Here is a 25,193-nt window from a genome sequence, read left to right as displayed (position 1 = left end):
ACGAGGCAAGTTACAAATTTTATTTACCTAGTTCAGATAAACGGGCGGATATAATATCAATCCAAGTAAGAGCAGACACATTAATTATCTCGACTACGAACTTAGTGGCTTGCGAGCTCGGCGCGAGATTATCATAACACAAGATTAGTGCAATCGTCAATAGTTGTGTAGTAATCCCAGTCAGACGCATTAGCTCTCACCCTGGCAACAAATATGTCTCCTAGTGTATTAAGTCGTAAACAGTAATATGTGAGCGTCGAACGTTTCCGTACTCCAAGCTGAACGCTTGGTGTGAGCGGAAACTCAAACATGGGACAATCCTACAACCCTCCGTAACGGTATCGCCACGACTAGAATATTAGGTAAGTGGTCTTCTTTTTTATAACGAGATTTTAAAACTATGACGTTTTTGACCCGCGGACATTTTCTTTCGTAGTTCGCCATGCGTGGGATTATGCTTTAATCATTTTTAATGTTTATATTATTAAAGCTTGTTATTGGATTGTTGATTTTTATGCGGTGTGCGAATTTATAATCGTCAGTTCAACACCAAACTTGAAAAATGACTGGAAATAATGAATACTTGAATTAGATATTTGGACTGTTTTTAATAATGCAATATTTGAATCAGAACAAATATGTGCAAATTCCTTGGTCACTTAGCTAAGAGCATAGTGTAGTATATGTTTGATACTACACTTCATAAGTTCAGCTCTCTGCTAGTAAACAAGAAACCCTTCTAGACTGAGGCAATTTTTATTTTTATCCAGAGAGCCGCTTTTGGGGGAGTCGGATTAAAAGCTAACATTGTGTACAAATCTGCCATCGTAAAGAGGCAAGTCATGTATTTATTTCTATTTTGTGAAACTAACTTAAATACCAGTTTACGCTAGGTTTCCTAAATGTCGGTCTCCTGCACGTGGAATTAACCAGAAAATGCGTTCTTACTTTAGATATTAATAGCAACAAATTAGTAATATTCGGACTATTGTTCTCTTTTTGAGTGATATTAGTATAATTTAGAACGGAACCCTTTATTTAATCTATAAGTATATCATTTAATCTACAAGTATATCATTTAATCTACAAGTAATATCATGCCCTTGTCGGGTCAGGGTTAAGGTAGCAGTGTTACATAATCCCTAATTATGTTCTTCGTATCGCCCACAATGAGGATTGAACTTTTAATCCTCAGAAGAGTGTCACTTAGCATTGAATTTTACCAAGTACTTTATCCGTTATACCACGGGTCCGAAGAATGCGATTAAAAATTACTTAAGACATATCCGGTCATTGCTGACAGAACGAGAACATGCTACCTTCGTGGATTAAATAAAGGGTTCTGTTCGAAATTCTGTGCAGATTCTCTAGTTCGGGAGAAATATTCCCGAGTGTAACAAGATATACCTGGACAATGTCGGAGGTTGCAATGGCCGAAATGTTTTGCGAATAAACCTCAGCAACATTTTTTTATGCTGTAAACGTATTAAAAAAATAAAAAACAAGTATTTTATTTTTTTAACTCACGTTCACCACTAACAAGGCATATCGATACTTGAACGTAAAGGCCTACTATTTGGGACCATGGTAAGGAAAGATTAACAAGGTGTTGGTTTACATTACATTTAAACTTCTACATATCATTACAGCCAGGGTAGCAACTAGCAGGAAGGGAATTCCAAAGTTTAGCTGTTCGAAGGAAGAAAATTTTAGAATAAAATGCTTTCTGGCATTTAGGAGCCTCAACAGTGAAGGGGTGAGATTTTGTTGCTAAGCAGGTTTGTCGTTAATATATACGTCGATGTGGTACAACTGCAACGAGTTTATCAGAGCATATTCCATTAAAATATTTGTAAAATATTCCATTATCATATTTGTAAAATATTCCATTAAAATATTTGTAAAATATTCCATTAGAATATTTGTAAAAAATTCCATTAAAATATTTGTAAAATATTCCATTAAAATATTTGTAAAATATTCCATTAAAATATTTGTAAAACATTTCATTAAAATATTTGTTAAACATTCCATTAAAATATTTGTAAAATATTCCATTAAAATATTTGTAAAATATTCCATTAAAATATTTGTAAAACATTCCATTAAAATATTTGTAAACTATTCCATTAAAATATTTGTAAAACATTCCATTAAAATATTTGTAAAATATTCCATTAAAATATTTGTAAAATATTCCATTAAAATATTTGTAAAACATTCCATTAAAATATTTATAAAACAGGCACAGAGATGCAACATTGCGGGGATGGGACACGGGATTGGAGCTTAGTTGATAAAGTGGGACCTATTAGATTGAAAACTTTTATTTGGACTCAATCCAAGAGGGAGAGGCTAGTAGTAGATGTACCAGCTCAGATGTGGCAATAATACTCCATGCATGAACGAATGGTGGCCTTGTAAAGGTGCAGGATAGTGTGAGTAGTCTTCTAGCTCGATAGAGGGACCCCATGTTCTTTGCAGTAGTTTTCGCAATTTCCTTAATGTATTTGTTCCAGTTCAAATTGCCAGCAAATGTTCAGCCGAGGAGTTTCGTGGAAGAATTCCCAGGTAGGGAGTTATTTGTTATGGATATAGGCGGTTGGAGAGTCATCTTGTAATTATTAAAGGAGAACAACTTAGTCTTATTAGCATTAAATGTTACCATCCATTTGCGGCACCATTCCACTACGGTCTGGGGGTAATTTTCTAACGATTCTGTCATTGTCTTAGATTTATATACATCCGTTCTTCCCTCATGCATGCTAAAGAATGTTGTATCCTTGGTTAACATACGCATCTCCGACTGAATAGTATCTGGGAGGTCGTTTATGAATATCAGGAATAATAGTGGTCTAAGGATTGACCCCTGAGGCACCCCTGCATTAATGTTCTGCTGCTTGTATGTCCGTCCATCAATGACAACCTAGATGATTCTATTGTATAATAAGGATCTTATTATATTTAGTATACGTCCAGTTATACCGTACAATTTAATTTTCGTTAGCAGTCACAGGCCTTGGATATATCAAGGGCTACAACTCTGGCTTTGCCTGCCTTATTCAGTGCATGGTAAATGCGTTAAGAGATGGCTGTTAAAATATCTGCAGTAGAACAACATTGCCTGAATCTGTACTGTTTGTCAGAAATAAGATTTGCTTTTTTGATGTGGTGGACTAGTGCTTGATTAATTAAGATTTTAGCAAAAAGAGGGAGGAGATTAACAGGACGATAATTGAGAGAGTCAGCCCTTTCACCAGAATTCTTGTACACTGGTACCACAGAAGATATCTTCTAGCTATTAGGGAAGCAGCATTCAGCAAGGCATTTATTGTACTGCTTGGAAAGTACGGGGCCTAGCTCAGCTGAGTATTTCTTAGTATAGGAGGGATGAGATCAGGCCCATATACCTTGAAGGTGTCTAAGTTTTTTATGATACCACGAACATGAAACAGAATGAATTGGTGTGCAAAAATTAGCATCTATTTGAGAGAAGTAAGAGGGAGGGTCTGCCTTAAAAGCCAAAGGTGTGAATTAAACAGTCGGCTGGAAGTCTTAATACTTCTTTTCTTGTATTAAAACATAAATGATTCTCCAAAGGTGAAAAATGCCTGCAAAATAGATACGTATTTCCAATTCCTCTATTATATCTATACATATATTGCTATATCTATATATTATTATATCTATACATATATTGCTATATCTATATATTATTATATCTATACATATATTGCTATATCTATATATTATTATATCTATACATATATTGCTATATCTATATATTATTATATCTATACATATATCGCTAACTAAAACAAGATGACACGTGAGACGGAAATCTGGAAAAATAGATAGCACGGAATATTAAAATAGAATAGAATAATAAAATAAAATGAATTAAAAATACTTTTTAGGAATATTAATTTTAAAGACAGATTTAAGTATGGTTTAAAATTATTACTTGATTTGTAGTATAGGAATAGAAAAAAAAAACAATGTTCAAGTAAGATTCAAAATGATATTAGGATTTTATATTAAGGTCTAAAGCAAGTACTGTGTATCCTTGAGTCCAGAAAAGAGATAAATATAATGAGTATCTAGAAATATAGTTTTAGGTAATAGCATGAAACAATTTACGAACCTTCCATATTATTGTAACATAAAAAATTAATATTTATGTCTGATAAGTAGATACTATTACAGATATAGAATTTAGATATTAAGTATCATACGTAAATGTTTGCGCGATTTTAAAGTTTTTTTTTTTAAATAAGTCCACCTTACAAAATTGTATTATCGTATTTTATTGTATCAACATGGGAAGCAGACTCACCATTTTGCCTTAATTTGGATATGAAAAGTAATTTGGAACTTTGGTTAAAAATACAATATAAATTCATTAATAAAATACGAACTAAGTATTGTACTTAAAATAAGTTCAAATAAGCTCTTTTTTAGGGGAGAAAATATCAATAAGTTCCCCTCTTACTACACATCTAATTAAACAAAAATACAAAACGCACAAGATGGATAATAGATTACCTTTTATATATATATATATATATATATATATATAATATATATAATATATATATATATTATATATATAATATATATATTATATATTATATATATAATATATATATTATATATTATATATATATAATATATATATATATATATATATCCAAATTATTTTTAGGAGTACATTCTTGGACCAGAAACTATTTTACATTTAATAAAACACAAATAAAACTACAAATTAAAAAGTGAAATCAATAATTAATACTAAAATTTGCATCTAATAAAAAAATAAATAAATAGTGCAAATTCACAACGTATCTGCTGGAAGCAACCATCTTCAGTACATAACTGTTAGGGATCGTCTTAGCTTTATTCAGCTCGGCGTTCATCAAGATTAAAAAAAATACGTCATAACGTGACATTCTACGGTGAGTTGGACTAGCGTGTTGTTTTTATAAGCACTACGAGGGGGGAATAGAATTATCAGATTTTTTATGCTATATTTAAAAACAACATACTAGATGAAATTGATATGTTCTTAGATCAGAAACTATTATGCATTTAATAAAAGACAATCAACAAAAAATACAATTATTAATCTTATAACTACATAAATTACCTTCATCGATAAAACGCAACATTAAACAGGTGAATACCCGAATGATTTATTTTCGTACTTTATCAACTGGAACGTTACGTATATATTATCTACAGAAATAGTATTTGCTATTTTCTTTTTTTACTTACATTTTTCTTATGTTAAATTCAAACACAAAATGCATTTACAAATTTTAATGTATTTTCAATATTTGCTTACATTAGTTATCTTTTAAACCAACGCATTTCACGTGCAAACAGTACTGCTTGCTGACATGTCATGGCGAACTAAACAAAAATTCCAAACGAAACAAGAAAATGACCAGTAGATGCTGTGTTAGAAGTACTTTAAATAAAATAGGCGCTAATGCACTTACTGATCCGCGCTATTTTTTAAATCGTATTTCTAAGTTTAATTAAAGTTTTATTATATGTTTTTTTTTATTCAATTGTAAGGTTAAAGTAAAAAATAGGTACAAAACACCCTCCCCTCCCACGTTAAGAATGGCTTTTTAAATAATAACATTATTATTTAAGCACGGATCAATAAGTGCATGAGTAACATAAAATAAATTAACCATAATTACGTTCCCGGATGGCGTGTTTAAAGATGGCTGATCTTTAATTTAAGTCAATTTAGGTCAAGAGTTATATCTTGTTAAGCATACTGAATTAATCGCACAGCTACTCTACATTAAAACATACAATAAAATGTCAATGATTCAATAATTTCTATTTATACTTGCAATTATTTTTCTATGGAACCATTTTTTGTAATTCTTTGAATTTATACTAATTTCAACAGGACAGGCAAATAACGTAATAATATTTTCACCTGAAATAATGTGCTTTGAGAGATCACTAATGTAAACAAGCACTGTATTTTGTCATAGTAGAAAGTTTAAAAAATAAGAATTATCTCCCCTTTTTTGATTCATCTTAAAGTCAAAAACAAATATTTAAACTGAAAAGTAATCAACTGCAAAAATTCGATCATTTTACTTCAAATGTATTTTTCTTGTTGCTATAAACACTGTTTAGGGTAATGTGATTTACAATTGCTATGAATTATATTTGATTGCATTGGATTAAGAAAGTGTGTCAAGTGTACGGGCATACACTTTTAGTCTTTCGAATGTATACTTTTTATCTTGATAGAACTCATTTATATTAAGGTAGTTTGGTGGCTCTCCTGTGGATTAAGTTTTTACTTACCCCATTAGTTTAAAAAATTAATATTATTAAACTTTCTACTTATATGTTTTTAGCTGTATTTTTCCTGTTTTGGAACTCACAGTTCAAACATTGTTCCGTTCCCTTAGCAATAGAAAATGTAGGTAATGCCTAAACAACAGTATTATTCACTCAACGAGAGTTTTCACACAGGCTATCGTCAATGAATTCTCTTTGAGAACAACTTGTGGTGTTCCCTGAAGTTTGAGTGACAACAAGTCTCCCCAGATTTTCAGTACTCTCCACCTCTTCGATACGATTTGCTAATTAATTTGTGTTATCGTAAAAACCGTTTACCATTGATTTCTCGTGTGTAGCACCCAGTGGTCTTCACTAGAATTTGAGTGACAATAAGCCTCTCCAAGTTTCCAGCTCTCTTCACACTCATCAAATGGAAGTCTGGTTAGTGCTTTTTCTCATTGATCTTTCCATTGCTTGACCGTTCGACATTTTTGTGCTGTACCAGTCGTCCTGACGCAAGCTTTTTGGGGAGGGTGACGGGGAAAAGGGAGTATATATATATATATATATATATATATATATATATATATAGAGAGAGAGAGAGAGAACTTTTTGGGGGTGAAGAGGGACAGGGAGAGGGAAAGGAAGAGTGAAAGAGAAAGAGAGAGGAAAAAGGAAAGGGAAGGAGAAGAGAAAAAGGAAAAAGAATGAGAACGAAAAAATGATGGGAAAAGGGAGAGTGAAAGGGAGAAGGTGTAAATAAAGAGAGTAGGGATAGGAAAAAGGAGGAGTGGAAGGGGGAATAAACACTTTTCTCTTTTGGTGTACCAGTTCGCTTTGGTGCGCCATTTTGTTTCATTTGTTTTGCATTTATATATGCCCAGTTCGAATTTGGCACTCATGTGGACTTAACTTACTATGTGTTTTCAAACATTAAAGATTTCTCTTTGATGAAAACATGTAGAATCTGAGTGATGACAAGTTCTCCACATTTCCAGTACTCACCATTTATTTCAATAACTTTTGCAAATAAGTTTGCATTATCGCAATAGATGTTTACCATTAATTTCTCGTTGGTAGCGACCATTAGTTTTCAATGAAATTTAGGTGAAAATAAGCCTTTTAAACGTCCAAGTTCTTTTCGCACCTATCCGGTGGAGGTCCGGTTAGTGCTTTCTCTCCTAGGTTTCCTATCCTTGACCCTCTTCATTTATTTGGTGTGGCGCCAGTTTATGGAACTCTTCTTACATATATATTGTTTTTATTAAGCGATAATCTTGAATTTCAAACGGGTCAGTACTTGCTTTACGCCAATAAATATATTTGATAGATAATTAAAAAGCGAAATAGCACATGCGTATTATGATACTGTCTGCTCAGATCGAGTATCTGAGCTAGTATATATTAAATGAATTAGCGAATAAATGATGTAAACAGGAGAATATATATATATATATATATATATATATATATATATATATATATATATATATAATTTCTTCAAGTCTTGACAAGAATCTTTATATACACATTTTCAATTGTTATTGTTTGTGGCTAATCTCGTTTGCTGGAAATTAGGAATTTGTCACATACGTTGAGATAAATGAACCGGATGGAATAATACACAGACACATATGAATAAGCACGTGTACATTAATAGGAGGGAGGGGTTAATTTTAATAGAGGGTTTGTTGTAAGGTTGGCATTTTAGCTGCAATAGAAAAAAACTAATTAGAAGTTCGCATCCATGCGAGCAATAATGTCTTTATAGCCTTTCAAATATAGTCATATGAAGTCCATGCAAAAGATTTCTGAGATAGAGCAGGTAGTACGCATTTTCTTGTCGCTATTAATCTATTTCACGGTGGAATGATGTGGCACAAGGCTCGGAAAGTAGGATTTGATGAGCCAGCGTCATAGAAGCAGATCACTGACCTGAAAAATATTCCTGGTCATTCCCTTCAATATTCCTTGATAGAAGCGCCTCAGGCAATTAGCAATAGCTAGCTGAGGGTGGTTACTTTCCATACCTGCAGAGGACCAGAGAAACACATCAGTAAACAGTAAACAAACTATCTAAAAAATAATTTGTTGCTTTTTGTGTCGAAGGAAAAAACCTGATCCCGGGGCATATTTTTTCGTGCTGAATAAAAGGTCTTCATTGTTTTTAAAAAGATTTTGTTAATAAGTAAGACTGAAATATTAAATTATATATTTTACTCGGGAGTAATTATTATTGGACAAATATAGATCCATACATACATGATGGCAGCAAATTTGCTCTTGAATATTGCCATTACTTAATATTGAATTAGAAAATTCAAGCATGAAAACAGCTCAGCAGTGAGCCGCACGAAAGTGGCTTTTAAGCCCAGCCAAACCCAGGCATTCTTTGTGCAATCATGGTGCTGACATGAGCGCCACTATATGCCGTTTCAAACCGCTCACAGTCTTGCACATCTGCCCGCAGTTGACACAAGTTAGCCAGAGCCCTTATTGTCATTGACGTTCATATATAGTTCCACGCAAAAGTATTCGATACATTACATTTTTCTTCATAACTTTAATTAGGGTGCAAGATTTTACCTAAAATTTGGTCAGTATATTCCTATTACTATTCTCATTAATACTTGGGGTAGTAATTACAAAATTAAAGTTTAGAAAGTTTATATTAAAGGAAAAATATAAATCAGCTAACGCAAAAGTATTGGATGCATTGATTTAATATTTGGTTGCATAGCCTTTATTGCGTTTAACAGCTTCCAATCGCTTTCTATAGTTGCACACATGTTTTTTTGCAAATATATGAAGGTATTTTGCGCCATTCTTCTTTGCAGAACTGTTCTAGTTGTTGAATATTTTGTGGATTCCTCTTGTGAACATTGATCTTTAATATTTTTCACAAATTTTCAATTGGGTTGAGGTCTGGAGACTGACTGAGACAAATAAGAACGTCAATTCCGTTATTTCTAAGCCATTCTTTGGTTAGTTTGGCAGTATGCTTGGGATCATTGTCCTGCTGAAACACGAAATTGTTATTATGTCCCAACAAATCATCAGATTTCTGGAGTTTTTTCTTCAAAATCTCCCTGTAAATACGTCCATTCATTCTATCATTGATGATTTCTAGTTCACCAGTACCTTTGGATGAAAAACACCCCCATACTATATTCAAACCACCGCCAAACTTTACCGTAGGAATGGTATTCTTTTTGTTATAGACGGTGCCACTTTTACGCCATACATGTATTGCTGTGTTTCTTCCAAAGCTTTCGATTTTCGTTTCGTCTGACAAGATTAACTTGTTCCAAAATTCTTGGGGTTGTTCACCATATGTTTTAACATAATTCAAACGTGATCTGATATGTTTAAGCTTCACTAATGGAACCTTTCTTGGGAACCTTCATACAAAACCTGTACGATTTAGAACTCTACTCATTGTTTCCTTGCTCACATTAATCCCAGCTTCTCTGAGGTCGGTTTGAATTTCACCACGAGTAAGAATTTCTTTTTGTACCTTTCTGCTTAATTTTTGTCCGTTTAATTTTCTTGGCCGACCACATCTAGGAAGATTTGCAACAGCTTAATCAGCGGTTTTAAACTTTCTAATAACGTCCCAACTGTATCATGTGGTAGATTAAGTTCCCTTGCTATTATTCGATGCCTTTTTCTTTCTTTGTGCTTATCAATGAATTTTTGACGAATGTCTATTGACAACCCTTTAGTTTTAGGCATTTTTATAAACGAACTGGTTGACTTTGAAGGGGTTAGCCCAAATTGGAAGAATTTTATAAAATTATTTTAATATAAAGCTCTGATTGGTCAGAGATAACTCGTTTTCATTATTGCAACACACTAAGCAAAAGTCATTTAAATTTATTAAGAAAATTTTTTTTTAAAAGTGTTTCCAATACTTTTGCGTTTGTTAATTCATATTTTCCCTTCAATATAAACTTTCTAAACTTTGATTTTGTAATTACTACTCCAAATATAATTTAGAATAGTAATAGGAATATACTGACCAAATTTTAGGTAAAATCTTGAACCCTAATTAAAGTTATGAAGAAAAATGTAATGCATCGAATACTTTTGCGTGGCACTGTATGTATTAGACTTTATTGAATGTTTGTTTGCGGTTTTAGGTTAGAGCCAGCTCTTTTGTTATCGAGATGCACACTGATGGTAAAATGTGTATTCCATTGCATATCAAATAATGCCTGTGCTTGAAGCTTCTTATAGTTATATGCAGGTTTTATATCAGAGTTTTCCTTCTACTAAAGAGGTTTTCACCATGGCTTATGGAAGCCCTATTCATCCCCCATGCCATTTTATCCATGACTGACACTTAGGTTGCTGGGCACCAGAGCATACTCCACACGTCGGTGGCTCATGCATGCCGCAGCCAACGGAGCCTAAGCTCTTCTGGAGGTTAATGTCAGTTAAAATACCTTGGCGCACAAGGCAGTGGAGGTTCACTTATATGGCGCAGAACACTCGCCGTTCATCAGAGCACCATCTGCGTAGCAGTGGTCACGACGTGCACGTGGGGTTGATTTGTCTGGGAGAAGCACATTATGACGCTAAGATATCAGTGTGCTTTTAACACACGTCCACACCAAACCTTGACAACCATACATACATACATACATACATACATACATACATACATACATACATACATGTGTATATATATATATATGTAGATATTTATATGTATGCATGTATGTATACCGTACGAAATTCAGATTAAATATATCCATTTACTGTCCTATTTTTTTTTTTTTACACAGTGATCACCACTTATCAAGGCCCGGAAGCCACTCAGGGATAAGGGTTATTGCAAGTACATTACGTCCTATTATACACACACACACACACACACACACACACACACACACACACACACACACACACATATATATATTATTTTTATTATTATTATTATTATTATTTATTCGAGGGTAAATAGTTACATATGGTCGCTACAAACAGCTATCTGTTTCAGTCAATGAGACTTCGTCAGGCGACCCTGAACCATTCGACGCCATGTTTGTTTATTTGGATGTCTGTTCGTGTATGTTTATGCATATATATATATATATATATATATATATATATATATATATGTTATAAGTAAACTCCCTTTAAGTACAGACCAATAAGTCTCCTGTGTGTTATGAGTAAGTTGCTGGAATTTATATTAAATAGAGAAATAGTCAACCACCTCAGCAGGAATAACCTTCTTAGTGACACACAATATGGTTTCCGCGCTGCAAGATCTATCGCAGATGTGCTGACGGCTATATCCCACAGGATTAGTGAATCTCTTGACAAAGGCTTCCTTTCTAGGGCAATTGCTCTTGACATATCAAAGGCCTTCGACAAGGTATGGCATAAGGGTCTACTTCACAAGATTTCCAGCTATGGTATAACTGGAAATGTTTTCTCAATCATTAAATCATTTCTATCCGATAGGCTCATAAGAGTAGTGGTAGATGGACAAAAATCGGAGGCCTGCAATATAAATGCTGGAGTCCCTCAGGGGTCAATCCTGGGCCCAACTCTCTTCCTGATCTACATCAATGACCTCCCTAAACACATAATTAAATCATTCGTTGACATCTATGAAGATGACAAGACGATCTACGGCAACACATCAAAGGCTGTAAATGACAAAGTTATCTCTGATTCTCTCTCCTCTGATATCGAGCGCGTGGTTCAGTGGGGGAAGATGTTGCTGGTTACCTTTAATGCACCCAAAACCAAACTCCTATCCTTACATCAACGCTCTGATCCCCAGCTGGCATCAATTGTGATGGATGGCTCTCGTCTGGATGAGGCCCCGTGTTTTGACAAACTTCTGGGTTTGACCTTTACTCCTGATCTGAAATGGAACACGTACATCAAGTCTGTTGCCAAGGTCGCTGGAAAGATGGTGGGATCCTTCTACCGCTCCAGAAGATATCTCACTACTGATGCAATTCTCTATCTATATAAAAGCCAAAGATGGAATACTGTTGTCATATCTGGGCAGGAGCTGCTAAAAACAGCCTATCCTGCATTGACAGAGTACAAAATAGACTTCGTAGCTTAGTGGGGGGATAACCTTTTCTCTACCCTGCAACCTCTCTCCCACAGAAGAGACGTTGCGAGCCTATCCTTGTTTTATCGTTATTTCCATGGCAGGTACTCGTCTGAACTCCAATCTCTGCCCCCCTCCTCGCCAATCTTTCACGAAAAACACCCGTCTAGCTGAATCCACTGTGAAAAATTTCCCCCACTCTATATCTGTGCCTAAATCAAAACGCGGATTCCATGAACAAAGCTTCTTTCTTAGAACTGCACGCCTGTGGAACTCTGTTCCGTCTGCCTGCTTCCCTCCGGACTACAACTTGGTTGTCTTCAAGTCCAATGTGAACAAATTCCTAATGAACCGCCCCCTTAATTAAACACTTCATCAAATCTCCACACTAACGTAATGTACTTGCAATAACCCTTATCCTTGAGTGGCTTCCGGGCCTTGATAAGTGGTGATCACTGTGTAAAAAAGAATGTATATACTAGCAAAAGTACCCGTCGTTGACTGGTTTCAAAAACAGCCTACAGAAAATGGACTCTTATTTATGAAAATATGATAGGTTATGAAAAGGGAGGGTTGTAAAGTGATAGCTTCGAATTTGGGGGTATCAAAACCAAAGCAAAATATGATGAAAGTAAAAATAAAATAGATAAACCCCATAATTTATTATACCATACCTGTTCACACTGAAACACTTATCTCAATATTCTGTGGATCTATATTTAAAAACCTTGTTAAACTTTGTGCCATATTTCCATTCCATGGAGGTCAGGCGTGAACGAACACCCCATAATTTTATTATACCATATTTCTTCAAACTGAAACATAATTATCAAAGTATACTTACGCAGATAGATATGAATAGTCTTTATTAAAGTTTGTGCCTATTTCCATTCTATGGAGGCCAGGCGCGAACGCAGACCCCCACAATTTTAATGAATCATCATTATGCCAGATCAAACATACCCATTCATGTGTCTTGATACATCTTCTATCATTAAATATAATTAGTTTTCTATAATAGTCATCAATATAGGAGCCTATTCTTGACCAGGCACACACACAGACGTTCAGCTTTATATTATAGATATATGTATGTGTATGCATATATATTTATGTGTAATGTATATATATGTCTGTGTATGTATATATATATGTATATATATGTATATGTATGTGTGTATGCTTGTGTATGTATATATGTCTGTGTATATGCATGTATGTGTGTATGTATGCGTATGTAAGTGTATGCATATATATATATAAATATATGTCTCGTTAATTAATATGTATACTTGAGTCTATAAACGCTTAACGTTTCATTCTTCATCATAGAGATAATTCCCTTTTTTCTTTTTCTCTCTCTCTATTCTGGGGTTTAGAAAAACCTAAGCGAATGCACTTTTTTTTTTATCTCGTTCTGGTGCCTCTGGAGTTGCTTGTTTCCCACCTTTACTCGCATGTGAAAACAAAGACTTTCTAGACACATAACAAGAGACAAAAGTATCTATTCTTTTCTTGACAATTGGGTTTTATTCAGCCACAATGATTTTACTGCAGTCGAAGTCACGTCATTATTTCTCGTTATCTTAGAAAGAGGGTGGGTCTTTATTTTACTATGATCTTTTTTTTTTCACGTTCATCCATACAGGTCATATCGCCACTTGTCGTAAGGAACTAATATTTGGGACTATGCTTAGAGAAAATGAACACGATATCGGTTTACGTTACATGTAAACTTCTGCATATCAGTACAGTCAGGGAAGCTTGCAACAGAAAGGGAATTCCAAACTCTTGCTGTTCGAAGGAAGAAACTATTAGAATAGAAATTTTGGCATTTAGGTACCTCAACAGTGAAGGGCACAATTTTATTGCTAAGCAGGTTGTTCGAGGGTATGTACCTCAAGGGGCATAAATACAATTAGTCCATCATATTCCATTAAAATACTTGTAAAATAGGCACAGGGATGCAACACTGAGGCGATGATTGGACAGGAGTTAAGTTTTCATTGATAAAGCAGGATTTATTTGAGACTCTTCTTTCGATCCTAGAAGTAGATGCACCAGCCCCGATTTGGCAACAATACTCCATGCATGGGCGAATTTTGTAAAGGGACAGAATACTCTCTTCTAGCATGGTAGAGGGAACATACCTTTGCAACAGTATTCGCAACGTTCTCGATGTATTTGTGTCAGTTCATATTTCCTTTGAATGTTAAGCCAAGGAGTTTGGAGAAGGAATTCTCAGGTAGGGTGTTATTTGTCATGAATATCGGTGGTTGGGAAAGCTTCCTCTAATTCTTAAAAGGAAAGCAGCTTAGTCTTAGTAGCATTAAATGTTATCATCCATTTACGACCCCATTCCACTACAGTCTGGACGTCATTTGCTTCTTCTCATCATCTTCACGAGAACTCCCGATCCATTCTCTCTGGGATCCAGAGAAACACATTTTGATCTGCCCTCTCTACCACCCAGAACTACACTTTCTGGATCCCGTCTGAATCTTACCCCAATATTGCGTTCCACGAACTGTTCTGTAATGTTGCAATCCAACGACATCACCCTATGCCAACGACTGCACTGTCTGTTCGACCCGTCTCTTTAATATCGTTATGGCACTTTTAGTAAACAAAGCCACCCACAGCTATGCTCGTGAAATAATTTCTAATAAAAAATAATGAGCTCTCTCAATTCTTTATATTGCCGGTCTGTCTACGTCGGCTCATAATACGAGGAGAATTTATATGACTACATCAATTTTAAAATGAACGTTTATTTACAAGAGGGATAAATGTGTATTGTTGATGGCTGAATATGGTGTCTTAATAATTTTAGTTTCGTAAATTCAGTTAAAAACTTTGGATGATCTAATTTAATCTGATTAAATGTGATATGTTTTTATTATTAGTATTTTACGAGTATCATTTCCTAGAGTTTGTGAATAACTTATTGCTTTTGATTCTGAACCTAAATGCGAAACATTACAAGAGATCTGCTAAAACAAATATGTTTTTTTTTCTTCTTATGGCTTTGCAATTTTTTTTTAAAATTCTTATGATTTTGCAAGTTTTGTACAGCTTCCAATCAGGTTGGAAACCAGTTTGGTAAATAAATCCAACGGTTTAACCAGTTGAGCTATGACTTTACCTTTGCAATTGACATTTGGCGTTATACAGTAGATTGTCGAGAATTGTTCGTAGGTGCGATTATTTTAAACTGACGATTTGATATTTAAATACATCACGTGGGAGTGAACGGTACTTCATTGTGATTGGATATTAAATAAGTCGGGATGATAGTGCAACTAAAATTATGAATATGCATGCGGTGTGGCTCAAGCGTGGCTTTTGTACGGCGGTTCAGCTATTACGAAACAAAAGGCGGTTTCATTGGACATTTTAAAAAGTGAACGCAGTTACTTTAGTTTTGCGTTTTAACTAATACAAACAAAGAAACCCAGTCATTCAAACATGAATTGAAGAGAGAGAGAGAGAGAGAGAGAGAGAGAGAGAGAGAGAGAGAGAGAGAGAGAGAGAGTAAGGAACTGGTAATTATATTAAATTTTCATAGATCTTTCTGTCAATTTTAGCGAGGTTTTAAAAACGATATTCTAATTTGAATTAATATTTTACAGAAGTTATTAGAGGACTCGTTTGATCGTGCTATCACCCACTCTCCCCAAAACATGGAGAGTGACGACTTTATTAAAGAAGACTTCATGTACGTTCAAGCAATATCTATCGAACAGTCAGATTGTCGATAATTAATGAGATTAAAAAAAAGCATTAGAAAATAAAATAACAAACAAACAAAAAAGAAAATATATTAAAAAAAATAAGGAGCACGATTAATATTGTAAATGAATTTTATTTACTATTAACTAGTCGTTAAAACTGGCTTTGCTCGGGCCCTATGTACTGTTTATAACTTTATGTGCATATGTATATATTAAAAAGTTTGACTCATGTCCAGGTAACCTACATCTAAAATTTCAAGTATTTAGACCCCAAATTGGCGAAGGAGTTTGGTAGAGTATAGAAAGGTTAAATCTTGCAACTCTGACCTCTTGGTACCCAAATTTTTGCCCAAAAAGCTGATAAAAAAGGTTGCTACATGTCTGATTCCCTTTTATGTAAAATTTCACATGTTTGGACCGAAAGTTGTCTGAATTGTTTGCTAGAGACCGCAAAGATCAAATATTTTGAACTTTGATCCCTTTTGTAACCAAATTTTCGGCCAAAAACCAGTTAAAAAGCTTGTACTATGTTTGAACACATTTTATGTACAATTTTAAATGTTGTTTTTTTACATGGAGTTCACCACTTATCAAGGCCCGAATGCCACTCAGGGAAAAGGGTTATTGCGTGTACAGTAATCAATGAGATAGTATTGTAGTAATCATTAGTATTGGGTGGTTAGATAGAGTGTCTTATTTAAGGGGGAGGTTTGTCAGGAGTTTGTTTATGTTAGACTTGAAGATGTCCAAGTTGTAGTCAGGTGGGAAACAGGCAAGCGGCAGAGAGTTCCAGTGGCGTGCAGTTCTAAGAAAGAAGCTTTGCTCATGGAATCTACGTTGGGATTTAGGCACAGATAAAGAGTGGCAAAATTATTGACAGTAGTTTCAGCCAGACGGGTGTTTCTCGTGAAAGATTGGCTAGGGGGGACAAGAGATTGGAGCTAAGACGAGCACCTGTCATGGAAATAACGATAAAACAAAGACAGGCTTGCAACGTCTCTTCTGTGGGAGAGAGGTTGCAGGGAAGAGAAAAGGGCACCCCCCACTAAACTACGAAGTTATTTTGTACTCTGTCAAGGCAGGATAGGCTGTTTTTAGCAGCTCCTGCCCAGATGTGGCAGCAGTACTCTATCCTTGGACGTACTTGGCTTTTATACAGATAGAGAATTGCATCAGTAGTGAGACATCTTCTGGAGCGGTAGAAGGATCTTACCATTTTCCCAGCGTACCTGGCAACAGATTTGATGTACGTGTTCCATTTCAGATCAGGAGTAAAGGTCTAACCCAGAAGCTTCTCAAAACATGGAGCCTCCCCAAGACGAGAGCCATCCATTTCAATTGATGCCAGCTGGGGATCAGAGCGTTAGCGATGTAAAGATGGAAGCTTGGTTTTGGATGCATTAAAAGTGACCAGCCACCTCTTCACCCATTGTACCACGTGCTCGATATCAGAGGAGAGAGAATTAGAGAGAACTTTGTCATTTACGGCCTTTGATGTGTTGCCATAGATGATCGTGTCATCAGCATAGATGTCAACGAATGATTTAAGTATGTGCTTTGGTAGATCATTGATGTAGATCAGGAAGAGAGTTGGGCCCAGGATTGACCCCTGGGGGACTCCAGCATTAATACTGTGGGCCTCTGATTTCTGCCCATCAACCACTACTCTTATGAACCTATCAGAGAGAAATGATTTAATGATTGAGAAAACATTTCCAGTAATACCGTAGCTGGAAATCTTGTGAAGTAGGCCCTTATGCCATACCTTATCGAAGGCCTTCGATATGTCAAGAGCAATTGCCATAGAAAGGAAGCCTTTGTCAAGAGATTCACTAATCCTATGTGATATAACCGTTAGCACATCTGCTGTAGATCTTGCAGAGCGGAAACCATATTGCATGTCACTAAGAAGGTTGTTTCTGTTGAGGTGGTTGACTACTTCTTTATTTAATATGGATTCCAACAACTTACTCATGACACACAGGAGACTTATTGGTCTGTACTGAGAGGGAGATGACTTTTCACCTGAATTCTTAAATATAGGGCATACTGATGAGGTTTTCCAGGGTGTTGGGAAGCATTTCTCCTTAAGGCAACGCTTAAAGAGTTTTGTAAGTATTGGGGCAAGTTTAGTTTAAAGAACAAATTGGCTGAGTAATTTAGTAGAGACCGCAGAGGTCAATTTTCTTTAACGTTGAACCCAATTTTTTCCCCATAACATTTATTTATAATAAAAATGGAAAATTTGAATTAAATTCTGTATAATATTCAAAAAAATTATTGTTTGACAAAGGAATGTAGATGATTATGAATGTCAAACCTTTAATTTTTTGTTAATCATATATAATTTAACTGAAAATTATAATATATATATATATATATATATATATATATATTAAATTACAATACCAACTTATTTGTTTTGAAAAACATAGCTATATGTGTAATTACGTATATTACTATTTACTTGTCTCAAGGGCGTAGTTAAGCACAATATCAGTTTTAAATGGGAAGAAAACAAAACTCCCAAACGGAACTAGATAAAAATTAAAATTGTCCAAATGTCGAAGGATTTCTCTGTCACCGATTTAGAACGTGAAAAATGATGTGTAGTTTCAAACTATTTAGTTAACCTTAAATTATTTATTTGTAAATAGTTACAATTTAAAAACAAACGCCAAAATTCATGAGTAGGGGACATTAATAAACAATTTAAGATAAAAAAAACAATAAATTATTTTAGAAAATAAAAATGTTTAATGAATAAATCAACAAAATTTTGCATTATAAAAAATATTCTGAAATAAATATAAGAATATAGTTGTTGCATTATTTATTCATGTTTGATTGTATTCGTCTAATTTTTCCAAAAAATAAAAAAAAGTTTGAGGCGATTTCCAGTCGTTAATATTTCAATATTAACAAATCAAAAAAATGTCTTAAAACTTTCATTTTTATATACGTTCAGAATTAAATTTGGAATTTTTATCAGGGCAAACATTTTATGTTATACATACATTTTATTCTGTAAAACGTATTTCTCACTTTGGACCAAATAATCAAGTATTTTTATTTATTTGATATTTATTTATCAAGACAGATTTGTCATCCATTTTGAATTTTAGTTTAAACGAGTGTTTGTATAATTTGAATTTCCCACCTTGAAAACGACATGAACAGAAACATCAGTATCCTCTTTGTAAAATACGAACCAACTGCTACATTCTTTTTACAAGGGAATCGCCATTTATCAAGATCTGAAAGCGACTCGAGGACAATGTTTAATGAGTGTAAGACGGTTACTTAGACAAACGTTTAGTAATTGTTTTGGGGAGAATTTGGGTATAATTTGATTATTTATAGGAGTGAGACAGTAAGAACTTGTTGAAATTGCATTTGAAAACATTCATGTTGTAATCAGCTGAGAAGCAGGTCAGTGAAACAGTTCTACACGCGGGATTTTCTAGGATAGATACTTTGTTCATTGAATTTTTTGTTTAAATTTAGAGTAAGGAAAATTGTTGGCAGAGTTCTAGCTTGACAAGTGCTTTTTAAAAAAAAGTTTGGTGGAGAACCATACAGTAGAGCTCAGATAAGAATTTGCAATGAAAATAACGGTAAAGCATAATTTAATATAGAAATTTCTATTTTCACATGTCTACACGTAGAATCTCCTTGTTTATCTGCTAAGGTGTGATTTATTACCAACATGTCTTACGCTAGTAGATAAACAAGACTTCTTGAACAGGCCTTTTAACGAAGGTCATGAAAAAGTTCTGTCACTTTGGTTGTTAACCATTGAACAATATTCAGGTGCACAATATATATATATATATATATATATATATATATATATATATATGTATATATATTGTGTACAGACAGTTGTTAGATGAGACAAGTCATTGGTATCGTCAGTTTTAAGACCCATAATAAGGACCGTTTAAGATATCCATATCAAACTCTCTTCAGCCAATACTCGTCACTGAAGAGAGTTTGATATGAATATCTTAAACGGTTCTAATTATCGGGCTTGAAACCGACGGCACCAATAACTTGTCTTATCTAACAACTTTCTGTACACAAAATATAAATGCGCTCTTATATTTCGGATTTTCCTTTTAATTAAGCACTCTGCTGAATTTCTTTAAAAAAAAACCCTAATCATATATATATATATATATATATATATATATATATATATATATATATATATATATATATATATATATATATATACAATTAAATACACACGAACAAATAAATAATCATAAATTTACTACACATGTTTTATGGAGCACTTTTTGAATAATTCTTTGTAACTCTATGTGTTTGAATTATTCAGTCGACTCTGAAATTCTATTTTATTCATCGTACATAGTTTACGCCCCAGTTTGCGGGCTTTTGGTAGTGTGGAGCCACCCTTTAGTTGCCATTGCTCCCAGGTCCACTCTGACCCGGAGTGGTTGTACCTGTTAGGGTCCCAACTATGGGTTAAATAGAAAATGACTTGAAAAAAATATATTCTATTAAAAAGAAATTCTTCAAGAACACTGGATTATCGGCATTAAATAACCTGAAAAGGGTTGATATGCCGTAAAACAGAAACAACCAACCAACTTATTTATTTAATTACTTGTCTTCAACTAATAGTATACAATCACTCTTTTACAATAGTTATTTTGTTTCAGAATACAATAATACCTAAAAATTAATACAATATAGCAAAAACAAAACATCACTTCAGACTAAGCGTCCTGGGGCAATAGCAGGTTTAGCTACAATCATTACGAGAAAATGCAGCTAAAACCAAGTTGAACTTCTATTTGCTTCAAGAACTTCCCATCTATTAAGCATAATATCGCGCATATATTTCTAAACTGGCTAGAATCTGTCAAGCCACCTTCTCAAATAATTAAATACTCCTCATTTCGCCCATAGTTTTCTATACGTTTAACTCCACCGTCAGTCTCATTAATCTTTATCCTTAAATAGTTTCTGACTTTTATAAGTAGTGATACATTAGTGTATAAGAAAAAAAAATAACTGATACTAATATCTTAAAGCATGGGATACGGAAAGAGAACATTCCTTGGAATAAATAATGATATAATCATAAGTAGAGAGAATTTGATCACCGGAGAAGAGGAAACACCTGTTTTAATGTTTAGGTTCGTAATATAACGTAAGATTGTGTGAAGGCAATTCAGCGCGTAATTAACAATGGATAATAATTATGTTTCTATATTATGTCTTATAATGACACTCAATCAGATAGCAGTAGCCCACGAGTCTCATTCAACACGTTAATACTGTATTAAAGGATTAGAGCGGATTAAGTGGAATGAATTATACACCTATATATACATGAAAGCGAAAAAGTATATATATATATATATATATATATATATATATATATATATATATATATATATATATATATGTGAATGTATACGGTGTACACCGTCTGTCAAAAGTGGCGGGTAAAATTCATGTTCATATTAATAGAAAACAACGTCAGAGTCGATGAAGTTAAATAAAGAGCAGATAATAAGTAAAAAACGTTTGAAGCTGGGAAGTTTTAAGAAATGAAAAAAGGGAAGAAAAATAGCTTATTAATATGAAATGAAAAGAAAAAAAATCGTTATTTAATTTCATATAAATTTAATTTTCTTTCCTTATTTTCTAATTACTTCTCTATCTCACTGTCTCTTTCTCTCTCTCTCCCTCTCTATCTGATTATACACACACACAAACACACACATATGTGTACATATACATATATTTCTCTTAGTCTGCCTGTCCGTCTCTCTGTTTCATTTTTTCTCGGAAACTACTTAACCGATCTAGCTGAAATTTTGTACGGACTTTTGTTATGATGAAGTGCAGCGAACTGAGTCGTATGCTATTTGTTGCACAGTTATAGACAAATAGAGAGTAATATAGACCAGTCACCACAATATAACATTCACGCTGACATTTTCTTGGAAACTACTACCTCGATATCGCTGACTTTTTTTATGGTTCTGGAATTAAAGTTAAACGTACAACAGTCAAGTATCATGGATGAATTGTGCTCTAAAAAGAAACATTCATTTCGAACGCGCCTATATCCTAAAAAAGAATCCACAGTTGATTTAATTCAATGAATCTTTCAGCTTGATACCACTTCTCAAATGAACTTATGATGTTAGTTTGTACAAAAGTGTTAACGTAAGTCAAGCTCGAACTTCCTTATTTAATCGAATTATTTCGATTATCGATTTTCGATACTTATCATAAGTATTTCGATACAAAATCTACGCGAGAACACCTCAAACACTTCAAGTACATTTGTGTGTAATTAAAAAAATTAACCCAACCGTTTTCCATAGGGAACGAATACACACCGACAAATTTCCTTTCATATAATATAATAGTAGACGCAGAGATTACTATTTAATGCAAAAACCATATTTAACCACCAATTTTGCATAAAACAGTCATTCTAAGCCAACGAGCTATAACTTATTCCCGATTTTTATGGTCTAAAATGCTAATATATATATATATATATATATATATATATATATATATGTCTAAAGAAGCATTGAGTAAAAATGTAAAAATAAAAATAAAGAATGCGGTTTAAATTCCTGAAAAAAAAACAAACTAAATTTAACCTATTTCAGCCTCAGCACCTACATAGTCCGACTTCTAGAAAGTGTCTAATTTCAAAAGAGAATTCCATATATATATATATATATATATATATATATATATATATATATATATATATATATAATGATAGAACCCTCTTTTTTCAATATTTTCGTAGTCGCTGTCTCGACTAGGTGAACTATTTTTCTCGTCTCTGATGTTAATTCAAAAAGTATGGCTCTTATAAGTTTTTCATTCTAAATTTCCTTTTTGCAGAATCTACATATTCCCAACAAAGTCTGCACTCAGTAATTAGGGGATCTCTCCGACACTCTAATAGTATTTTTTCCATCCTCAATCGGAAAAGGAGAAATGATTCAAGTTTGGAAACATCTTTATTTTCGCACTAATTCAGAATACTCCATTTGGGGGAGTTGGATAACTTTCACATTACATACGTAAATTTTGTCAAAGCGAAAATATCATTTTTAATACTAAACCATTAAGGAATTAATATTAAAACAACAGCTGAGATTATGTTTCGTAAATGTTTGCTGATCTTGCATAAACGAGGTAATTGTTAACATCTTAGCATCAATATTTCGATTCACAAAGTAAAGCTATGAATATGTTTATTAGTTTTCTAAGCCGTGTTATTAGTCGCCTTATATAAACCTGACCAGTACTCTTTAGTTAACATTTCTATCCTATACTTACATTCAGTAAACAAGAATTATTTTATTATTAACATTTCTATTATTAACATTTCTATTATTATTATTATTATTATTAACATTTCTATCCTATACTTACATTCAGTAAACAAGAATTATTTTATTATTAACATTTCTATTATTAACATTTCTATTATTAACATTTCTATTATTAACATTTCTATTATTATTATTATTAACATTTCTATCCTATACTTACATTCAGTAAACAAGAATTATTTTATTATTAACATTTCTATTATTAACATTTCTATTATTAACATTTCTAATTATTATTATTATTAACATTTCTATCCTATACTTACATTCAGTAAAACTCGAATTATTTCAAATATTCACTATACCATACCATAGCCTTGAGCCCCTAAGGCCATCTACAACTTTTGTAAATGCTTTTGTAGCGACTAAGTTATTTTCACTGTGTGAGGGTGCTGGCCCCACGCTCAACCTTCCCCGAAGGTACATACAGCACCTAGCCTTCCCAAATGGTCACCCATCTGGTACTGGCCAGGCTCAACCTTGCTTAACTTCGGTGATCTGGCGAGAACCGGTGTGTCAACGTGATTGTGCCGTACAAATTTCAAATATATTTCTGAGTTATTTTTGGCGGTTGAAAATTTAATTTTGAAATGAAAAACTGTTTGTTTTTTTTTTAAATCATTATTCATAACAATAGCGATATTTTTAGTCTTTATAACTTGTTTGGCAATAAAAGAGTAGGTGAACGAAATTGACCATAAAAGAGTCGATGGGCAAAATAGAAGGGTGGCAAAATTGTCAATAAAAGAGTAGGTGGACAAAATTGGCAATATAAAAGCAGGTGGGGTAAAGTGGCAAATGAAGAGTCGGGTGAAAAAATTGGCAAAAATAGTGGATCGGAAAAATTAGCAATCAATGAGTGAGTACAATAAATAAAAGAGTCGGTTTCCAAAATTGGCAATGAAAGAGTCGGTGGATTAAATTGGTAAAAAGGGGAGTAGGTGGGCAAAATTGTCAATAAAAGAGTCGGTTAGCAAATTGGCAATAAAAAAAGTAGGTAGAATAAAGTGGCAAAGGAGAATCGGGTGGGAAAATTGGCACAAATATTGGTTAGGTAAAATTGGCAATAAAAAAGGGTTGGTGGGCAAAATTGGCAATAAAATAGTCGGTGAGTAAAATTGACAATAGAAGAGTGATTAGGCTAAATTGGCAATAGAAGCGTCGATGGTGGGTGGTTGGTGGGCAAAATTAGCAATAAATAGTTGGTGGGCAAAATTGGCAATAAATAGTTGGTGGGCAAAATTGGCAATAAATAGTTGGTGGGCAAAATTAACAATAAATAGTTGGTGGGTAAAATTGGCAATAAATAGTTGGTGGGTAAAATTGGCAATAAATAGTTGGTGGGCAAAATTGGCAATAAATAGTTGGTGGGCAAAATTAACAATAAATAGTTGGTGGGTAAAATTAGCAATAAATAGTTGGTGGGCAAAATTGGCAATAAATAGTTGGTGGGCAAAATTGGCAATACATAGTTGGTGGGCAAAATTAACAATAAATAGTTGGTGGGTAAAATTGGCAATAAATAGTTGGTGGGAAAAATTGGAAATAAATACTTGGTGGGCAAAATTGGCAATAAATAGTTGGTGGGCAAAATTAGCAATAAATAGTTCGTGGGTAAAATTAGCAATAAATAGTTGGTGGATAAAA

The 25,193-nt window shown here is 33.6% G+C and overlaps 1 long non-coding RNA gene and 1 pseudogene across 1 annotated transcript in view; one reads left to right on the top strand and one right to left on the bottom strand.

The window, feature by feature from the left end:
• The window catches only part of LOC145277024 (uncharacterized), a 321,484-nt gene that overhangs the window by 225,185 nt on the left and 71,106 nt on the right, over positions 1-25,193 (top strand). The window lies entirely within an intron of this gene.
• Positions 23,968-24,084, bottom strand: LOC145277122 (5S ribosomal RNA; annotated as a pseudogene).

This window comes from Euprymna scolopes, chromosome 5, assembly GCF_053919585.1.
Source record: "Euprymna scolopes isolate OS-2025 chromosome 5, ASM5391958v1, whole genome shotgun sequence".
Lineage (NCBI taxonomy): Eukaryota > Metazoa > Mollusca > Cephalopoda > Sepiida > Sepiolidae > Euprymna > Euprymna scolopes.
Note: the sequence above shows the minus strand (reverse complement) of the source record. Positions and strands in the feature narration are given on the sequence as shown.